We start from the raw sequence: 9,587 nt of genomic DNA, 5'->3' as shown, positions 1-9,587 counted from the left end.
GGCACTCAGGATGATCTGCTCCATAACCTTCCCCATCACCAAGGTCAGACTGACAGACCTGTAGATTCCTGGATCCTCCTTCCAGCCCTTCGTGTAGATGGGTGTCACATTTGCTAACCTCCAGTCAACTGGGACCTCCCCGGTTAGCCAGGACTGCTGATAAATGATTGAAAGTGACTTGGTGAGCACTTCTGCCAGCTCCCTCAGTACCCTTGGGTGGACCCCATCCAGCCCAATAGACTTGAGTGTGTCTAAGTGGTGTAGCAGGTCACTAACCATTTCCCCTTGGATTATGGGGGCTTCATTCTGCTCCCTGTCCCTGTCTTCTGGGTCAGGAAGCTGGGTACCCAGAAAACAACTGGTCTTACCATTAAAGACTGAGGCAAAGAAGGCATTAAGTACCTCAGCCTTTTCCTCATCCTTTGTCACTATGTTTCCCCCCGCATCCAGTAAAGGATGGAGAGTCTCCTTAGCCCTCCTTTTGTTGCTAATGTATTTATAGAAACATTTTTTATTGTCTTTTACAGCAGTCAAACCCAGAAAACTCTCTTCTGCATTCTTCCTAAGAGAATGGTGAAAAAGCACTTTAAGCAAACGGGCTTTTTCATTTATGCAAAGTAAATGAGCAATGATAGATCAGGTATTAAACTAATTTAACCAAACAACCTTATTCTCAGCAGTGCTTTCCTATAACTGCAATGAAACAGCATCAGACTTTGCCCAGTGCTGCTGTCTGAAAGAGACAGGTCTTCTTGGTCTTGATTCTGCGATTACTCCATTTCAAATGGGTTTTATACGGCTACTGTCACTATAGCATCTAAATACCATCTAAGGAGACATTTAAGCAGCAGTAATGCTCCCTCTAACATGCAGTTCATTCTTTTTCTCACCCTTTCCCTGGGAGAAGAATTATGTTCACATTATAGTGTTTGGGTTGAGATGTGGTTTTGTTGGGTTTGCTGTCATGCTACACTGCTAAATGTTTATATTGAAGAGGGCCAGTTAGTTTCTAGTTTGAATAGAAAGGGGTAAGGGTTGGGTCAGTAGTTACATACCTGAATTCAACACTCCCTTCTTTAATTTTACCAAAAATCATTGTTGTTATACTTAAAACAAAGCATCTTTTTACGAGTTGGATCTAGACAGTCATCATTCACAAAGGTCTAGCTGCATGTATGGTAAATTCAAAACAATTATTTACTTTCTTATTTTCAAATGGTATGGATTGTCCATTTTTCTTTACAGTTCTGCTGTGTGATGGGAGAGAGTTTTTTGCATCAAAACATGTTTTCCTTTAGATTCTGAATTTATCATAGTCATGCTTCTAAACACCATATGACAAAAGGAGGGGGGTTTGTTCCCAGCCAAAGGATTAAAGTAAAATTCATCAAAATGACCCAACCAGAGTTGGGTCTGCACCAGTGCAGTGTAGACTGGGACAATCACCTCCCTCAACCGGCTAGCAATGCTGTGCTTGATGCACCCCAGCGCACGGTTGGCCCTTTTGTTTGCCAGGGAACACTGTTGACTCATATTCAACTTGCCATCAACCCAAACCCCCAGATGTCTTTCTGAAGGGCTGCTCTCCAGCCTCTCATCCCCCAGTTTGTATGTGTAACCAGGATTACCCCATCCCAGGTGGAGAATCTGGCACTTGCTTTTGTTAAATTTCATGTGGTTGGTGATTGCCCATCTCTCTAGTCTATGCAGATCCCTCTGTAAGGACTCTCTACCCTCGAGGGAGTCCACAACTCCTCCTTGTTTAGTATTGTCAGCAAACTTACCTAATGTACATTTGATTACTGTGTCCAGATCATTTATAAAAACATTAAAGAGCACTGGCCCTAAAATTGAGCCCTTGTAGTTAAAGCCAACCTAGTACTTTTCTTATCTTGTCCTGTGGAAGGGCAGGCTTTTGATCCCATTGTTTTCTTTCTTTTGGCCATTTTTAGCAGGTGAAGCTGTGACAGCCACAGTAAGCCACAAGGCACCTTGCAGGCAGTATTTGACAGGAGAAGAATGAAAGGCTCATCCAGTAATTCTTATGTAGGCAAAACTCCTGTGTAATGCACCAGGACTTTAGCTTGAGTGAAGGAATCAAAACTCTTATCAGAAGCCCACTGTAGTCAGTGGCAGCATCACTAGTGCAATGAATGAGGTTTGAGCCATGTCCTCACTTCGGTAAATGGAAGTGAAATACAGAAAGGCTAGTCAGATGAAGACATACATGATGTAATGTCGAGTACTGCACCACTTCATTTTCATGTGTCTTCTAGGCCACCAGCCTAGGAAAATAGGTTTCTCCAGCCTTACAGCTGAAGTTGCTATACTTTGTATACCAAATATGTTTTGTCAGTAAGAGAAGTAGAATGACTATATAGATCAGTGATTGGGGCACTTCTCTGACCTAAATTTCATTCCCTATCCCAATAGATGTTTAATAGATGTTAGTTCAAACAAAGAGTGAACCATTTCGCTAAACTGTTTGAACGCCTGTCAGATCATAGGTGTAAGAAAGGGTGAAATACCTTGGCTCTGGGACCAGACGGGATTTAATGGCCATGGTTCTGCTGGGAGCCGATACCCAGATGCTTGTGCAATTTTATGGATAGAAGATTTGGCACCTGTAGCAGCTGAGAGGTACTGAGGAGCTAAACTTGTAATTTTGAACCTATGTGACTACAGTCCCAAAATGATTTGCTTAGAGTCGGATGTGAACCCCTGCTATCAGATTATTTCCTCTCAACTTTTACTGCAGATAGAGCTGTTAAATACCCTTTGCTGTAATGGCATGACTGCTCACTTGCTCTGAAGACAACATTAACTTTTCTCAAAAAGACTGACAATGCAAACTGGACACATGGAATATGAGAGAACCGGGACTCTTCTAAATACACATTTTTCTATTATTCCTTGACAGACCATCTGTTAGGCCAGATGCAAGCTTCCCCTGCTGTTTCTTACATGACAAATCACATGGCCATATATATTATAAAATAGTTGGTATTTTTAACTCACTCTACAGGCAAAACTCATAATTGTACACAAAAAATTAAAGGTATGACTTTGCAGATTACGCAGATACTGGATATTTTTATATATAATAGGCACAAAATATTTTGCTTATAAATAACCTCCTGGTTAGTCATTCAGATAACTAACTAGTTTGAGGAGAGGAACTCCTTGAAACTAAAATAACCACTATATGAAGCCTTTGAACCAGAAAGGAATCAGTCCAATCTAGTTCTATATCTACATTGGAACCTAAGTAATATTTGCCTCTTTCATGACAGAAAGCTGAATATTTGTGATATTTCAACACTGACTTTTTCTTTCCATTTTCAGTGCTAGTATCTCACGTTCCTTGAAAGGTATTTGGCATTGATGACACAGAAGTCTGAATTTACCTTTATAGATATGAGTGAGGCAGCAGGATTTCAAACTCATTCATACTACTATATAAAGTCATTGGAGCGCAAGTCAAGAGAAAAGCCATTTCTCAGAAGTTCAGCTGAATATTGGCAGTAAATTGGTTACCCTCGCACTTTAAGATTTGCCAGAAAAGCAAAAAAATTGTTCAAGATGCTGACAGGTTTGGTGGTTGTTGGGGTTTTGTCTCTTTTTCTTCAGCAGCATTTTGGTCAGCCCTAATCTATAATGTTTGTTTTTCCTATGACTGAGCTAGATATCTTGTTATAAGTATGCAATGAAATATCTGTCCCTAATCGCAAACTGACAGGGTTATCAGTCAAAAAGTAGCCCATATTTGAACTGAGTTAAAATGAAATACACATCACTGAGCAAGATCTCTTGTATGTTCCACTTTAGTGATTTTATCATTCTTGAGATTAATTGACCATTTATTGAAGTCAGTGTAATAAATGAAAATATCTCTGCTTTCCCTAGTTTTTCTATATACCAGTAGCTTCTCTTTAATTTAACTAGGTAATTGGTGACTTATGTGCTTATTTTCTCCCTTCAGTAATTTAATATTATTAAATAATATTAATAATATTATTAATAAGCCACCTTCTTGATGGCTCTGAGGAATACATCCATTTATCACATGTACTGTGAAGGAAGTTCCAGCTTTCTATCCCTGCCTTTTGCTAATAGGTCTCCAAGTTAATACGAAATTGCTGTCCAATGTGTTTTGTGACAATGGCAAACTATCAAATGAGAAACTTTCTCACTGAGAATAAGGAAGACAATTATCTCTAATCTAGTCTGTCAAGCTTCTGCTTAGAAATATCTCCAGCCTCTGAGGACTGATAGTTTCCTATTAATGCTTTAAATCAACTGGGCACATCTCTTTAATTCATAGTCTCTACAATGCATTAGACTTTTAAAAGGAAACTGCAAGTTCAGTTCTAGCGCGTTCCTAACTGCAATAATAACCACATGCCAGCATTTCAAGTACAATTAATATAATGGGAAAAGATGAGACTATACTAAAACCCTTCACCTTAACTACAGTCCAAGGACATTAAGAAAGCATAGCAGTAAGGACCCTCAGAAGCACTGATATTCCTCAAATACAAAAAGATTTTTGCATATTTCACTCTAAAGGAAGACCTAGTAGGTGCAACACTGAAATACAGAACACAGGTAGTTCTGGGAATGAAGAACGCTCACTAAAGCTGAGGTCGCTATCTTCCTCTACTTAAGTACATGCACATTAAATATTTTCCTATGATACTGAATTCAAAATAAAATGCAAACTAATTACTTACTGATTTGCTTTTTGAATTAAGTTGTGATGATAGGGGAGAGGTTTCAGGTCTTAAACGAAACTTATCTTACATGAAGAGTCCAGAGAAAGTAATGAGTTTGACATCTATTCACTTCAAAGTTAATGCTAGACTTAGACTTAGACACACTGTGTCGCAAATTCGTGAAGTCTAATGAGACAAAAATCTAAAACGCCCTGTAATTAACAAGATTAACAAGATTCAGGACATCACACAGATAAGTCAGTCTAATTCTATTCTTAGAGATACTTTTCTTTCATCTTTCTCCCAACTGATCAATCACAGCATCAAGGGCTAGACTAGGACCATTCTTAATTAAAAATATATAGAAAAAAATCCTGTGACCCTAAAAACCTGGGAAAAATAAATTCCACCCCCAAGATGCTGAATAATCCTGTCCATAGAAACTGCTAGAATTCATAAAAACAAGAAAATTGTTAGTAATTAAAACAGTATTAAAACAGCTAAAAAATCAGGGAAATGCTGCAATAAAGAACAAAATATCCTACCTTACAATATCTTTAGCAGCAGTCTACCTTACTTTGCGGCAGTCTATCTTACTTTCTTGCCAGGCAACAGTATCTTAATCGCAACACCTTGCTAGATGCATTCATCAACTACCAGTAAGATGGTAAATCAGCAAATAATATGATAGCACTTTGCTGGTCTGGCTCCAAGCCATGAAGAGATAGCTGCTCACAGATTAAGCGGTTTAGCTTTTTTAACAGGGTTGACTATCTTCTAGAAGAGCTATCATTTACACAATCCTTCCACCCCCCCAAAAAAAAGTCTTAAGCTACAGCATCAACAGCTGCAAATTCTACTGGGAGAAAACCTACATGAACTTCAACATTTTGAACACTCTACTTGCCTCACCACAAGAACTTTCCTTCATTAAACTTCTACAGTACAGACACTTCTAGAATGTGGCTTACTTCATCCTAAATGAATTCCACAGAATAAAGCCTTCATCCTAAAAGAAAACACAAAAAAGGTTTGGAGAACTATGAACTAAAGAATGCCTAGTGGACTACAAAAGAAACCTACCATTACTCTACTTCTGCTACCTTAGATGGACATGTATAGGACTAGATGAGACGAATCCCAACCCAGCTGTCACCAAAGGGCTCACTCTCCAGTAGCTTACACAAATCAGAATCCCTGTTGCAGATATTTCTGCCTTCTCACTAACAAAAGAAGCTCATTTACCACTAGAATTTCTGCTTGAGGGGGTTCCATTTCATCCCCATGAACACTGTGAGAGAGCTTTCAAACACTGATAACCCCAAGCACACACTAGAATTGGATTTCATTTCTCTGCATATTCATGGGTATGAATAGGAACAGACTCACCTCTTTCAAAATTAAGGCACTTCTGTATTAAGAGAGCTCTTTGAAGAGGTATGGCTTCAGCTGGATTCGAGTTATGCACGCAAAGGGAGAGCTCCTTAGGCCCTTCTGCTAGTTTTCTTTTTAAGACCTATTCTGCTTTAAAAGTTCATGTTTTTTACTGTGGTCTAGGTGCTTTTAAAAGTCTTCCTGCATATTCATTATAGTATGATGTATATTTTTCAAACCCAACGTGCCATTTCCCTCAGCACCACTGTCCTGCTGTGTCCTCTTCCCTGAATCTGCTTTCATTCAATAAACATGAAACAGTTAGCAGGACAGTCCTTGTTACAAATGTTAACAAGAGCAGGCACAGGGAGTTAAAATTTTTTAAAAAAAGAAAAATTAAAAAAAACAGAGTAGAGAGCTTTGATTCAGCTAGTTTCAGAACCATTCCAATCTATTGAAAGCAAAGAATCAATTTACAGCTCTTCAAGTCAGCAGTTCTAAGTATTTCATTCTAAAGAAGTAACCCAAGCAGTATGTTGGACTGCTGTGGTTTAACCCAAGTTATGGTTGGACTCGATGATCTTGGAGGTCTCTTCCAACCTTTAATGATTCTATGATTCTATGATTCTATGTGTATTGGCATCTATATTCCATGTACTATGTGGTATCTCCAGCTTACGGGAGCTGCTATCCTTTCCCCCTCCAGGGTTCAATCTCTTCTGACATTCTATGCTGTAAATCCCACTCCTAAAAGGCCACCTGTCCACACTGGCATGTTCACTTAAAACAGTGTGGGAAATCTAATCTCTGTAGAAAAAGATGAGTCTGCAGATTTTGGCTGAACCTGTGCAAAGTTATCATTTTCATTACCATAGCTTGGCAAAGATTTTTCATGGGTTACAGAATGAACAGAGTCAAAACACCCTAGCATCATTGTGGGTATTAGATGTAACTGTCATTTAAAGGTTAAAGAGATTGGTAGATTCAGAAATTTAACAGAACTTCCCTATTTTAATGGAAGCTTTCTGATAATTCTAGCTGTAGAATGATGCCAACCCAACATGGAAATAGAAAATCTACACTTCTCCATGCCTGAAGATGTGTGTTAAGATTCATTTGCATATAGAACACAACTGCCAAAGTTCTTAAATTTATTTATTTCAATGAAAGGGACCAGAATAAAAGAGTACTCCATGTATTACTATTGTGAACTATTACCTCTCCTGGCATACTCCTTATCTACCAGTGTTCTTTAAAACAGGGGCTGTCCTTCCCTCATTTGTATGCTGCAGCCAACACAATCTTCCCTGGAAGGCATCAATAGCTTCCTTGTGTCCCTTCAAGGCCATACAGTGCGTGTCAATCTATAAATAAAACATTGAGTATATAGATGTTTGTAAATTTTTTACAGTGTACCTATGAAATTAGAAACAACCATTTGTTAGTGCCAGGGAAACACCAATGTTAATGTGTATGTGAAAAGGAGAAAGTTCATCATAATCATTATCCCAATTTCTAGCAACTCCTGCTGTGCCCCAGGATGATACTAGACAGAAAAAGCTGTAAGTGTGAACAATCATTTCTTTGAATGAAGCATGTCAATAATTGGCTGAAAAGTAATACAACTGAGACTTTTTCTGCCTTTCTTCCTTTTTTGCACAACGCATCAAGCCTGAGCTTTCACACACATCAAGTCAGACAACAGACAAGCATTGAAAAGAACAAGGATAAAGTGTACAAGCTTTCCCCACAATTAATTTTTGTCATTTACTGAAAGAGTTATGTAAAATGAGGATCTACTATCACAGGAAGTAGGAATTTAAAGTTCACTGTAATATTTTCTACCGAAAAAAGGTACTCAAACAAGCCCTAAATAATTTCTGCAACATAACTTCAAGCTTGAAGTTGAAATGATAATACACACTGCTTTGTTTTTGCAAGACACTTACTGTGCTGGGATAGAGGTAATTTTCTTCATCATAGCTAGTATGGGGCGATGTTTTGGATTTGTGCTGGAAACAGTGTTGACAATACAGGGATGTTTTTGTTACTGCTGAGCAGGGCTTACACAGAGTCAAGGCCTTTTCTGCTTCTCACCCCACCCCACCAGCGAGTCGGGTGGGGGGGGCACAAGGAGTTGGGAGGGGACACAGCCGGGACAGCTGACCCCAACTGAGCAAAGGGATATCCCATACCATATGACGTCATGCTCAGCACATAAAGTTGGGGGAAGAAGAAGGAAGGGGTGGATGTTCGGAGTGATGGCGTTTGTCTTCCCAAGTAACCTTTACACGTGATGGAGCCCTGCTTTCCTGGAGATGGCTGAACACCTGCCTGCCCATGGGAAGCAGTGAATGAATTCCTTGTTTTGTTTTGCTCACATGCGCAGCTTTTGCTTTACCTGTTAAACTGTCTTTATCTCAACCCACGAGTTTTCTCACTTTTACCCTTCTGATTGTCTCCCCCATCCCACCAGGGGGGAGTGAGCGAGTGGTTGTGTGGGGCTTAGTTGCCGACTTGGGTTAAACCACGACACTTACCTTTATTTCTGTAGCAAATGCAAGGGAAATGTCACATTTTTGAACTTCAAATCTGGGGTCAGTCAAGGCTGGGAAACTTACCATTGTCACTTCCCTTTGACCTACACTTCTGCAATATGGTAATAACTATGATAATAAATATGATAATAAGCATGGTAATCTTATTTTTTTTAAAAGATAAAAACATAGTTATGTTTATATTTGGATTCTTTAGAATTCAGACATAGCCTTCTGGATTTATGGAGCTTAAACTCAAGGAGTACCAAACAATATTCTAATCTAATCACCTGCATGTCATAGACCTTGAAACTTTTACCCTATTTTCTTTATATTGAATTCAGAAAAGCAAAGAAAAGAAATTTTAATTTGTAAGGAAACCAATTGCTCTGAATGACGTATGAAATACAAACCTGGTTCCTGTATTTCTTTCACATATACACAAGCATATATAAATTATGCATAAACTGACAATGTGCTACTGCCTTCAGTGACTTACACTGGCTAAACATCTGGCTATCCACATTTGATTCTGTATTAAAATATGACTACAGAATCATTCATTTAAGCAAAGCTGCACTACATTCAGCATACTAATTCTGTCCATTTATTCAGGTTCCTCATTCTCCTTCACATCCCACAGCAGTGCTTGGAAATATGATATAAAATCCCCCTTTGAGCCTCAGCATCAAAGTCCACCAGTCAGGGACAGTTCCAACTCCAAATTCCATTTTGAAAATTCAAGGGAGTTGTTCTAATAGATTATTTATTTTAGAAAGGAAGTTTTTGCTGAACTTTTTCTACCATAGAATCATAGAATCATTAGGGTTGGAAAAGACCTCTAAGATCATCGAGTCCAACCGTCAACACAACACCACCATGCCCACTAAACCATGTCCCTAAGCACCTCATTTACACGTCTGTTAAATACTTCCAGGGATGGTGACTCAACCACTTCCCT

Source organism: Pygoscelis adeliae, unplaced genomic scaffold, assembly GCF_000699105.1.
Source record: "Pygoscelis adeliae isolate BGI_AS28 unplaced genomic scaffold, ASM69910v1 Scaffold17, whole genome shotgun sequence".
In the NCBI taxonomy this organism is placed as follows: Eukaryota; Metazoa; Chordata; class Aves; order Sphenisciformes; family Spheniscidae; genus Pygoscelis; species Pygoscelis adeliae.
Note: the sequence above shows the minus strand (reverse complement) of the source record.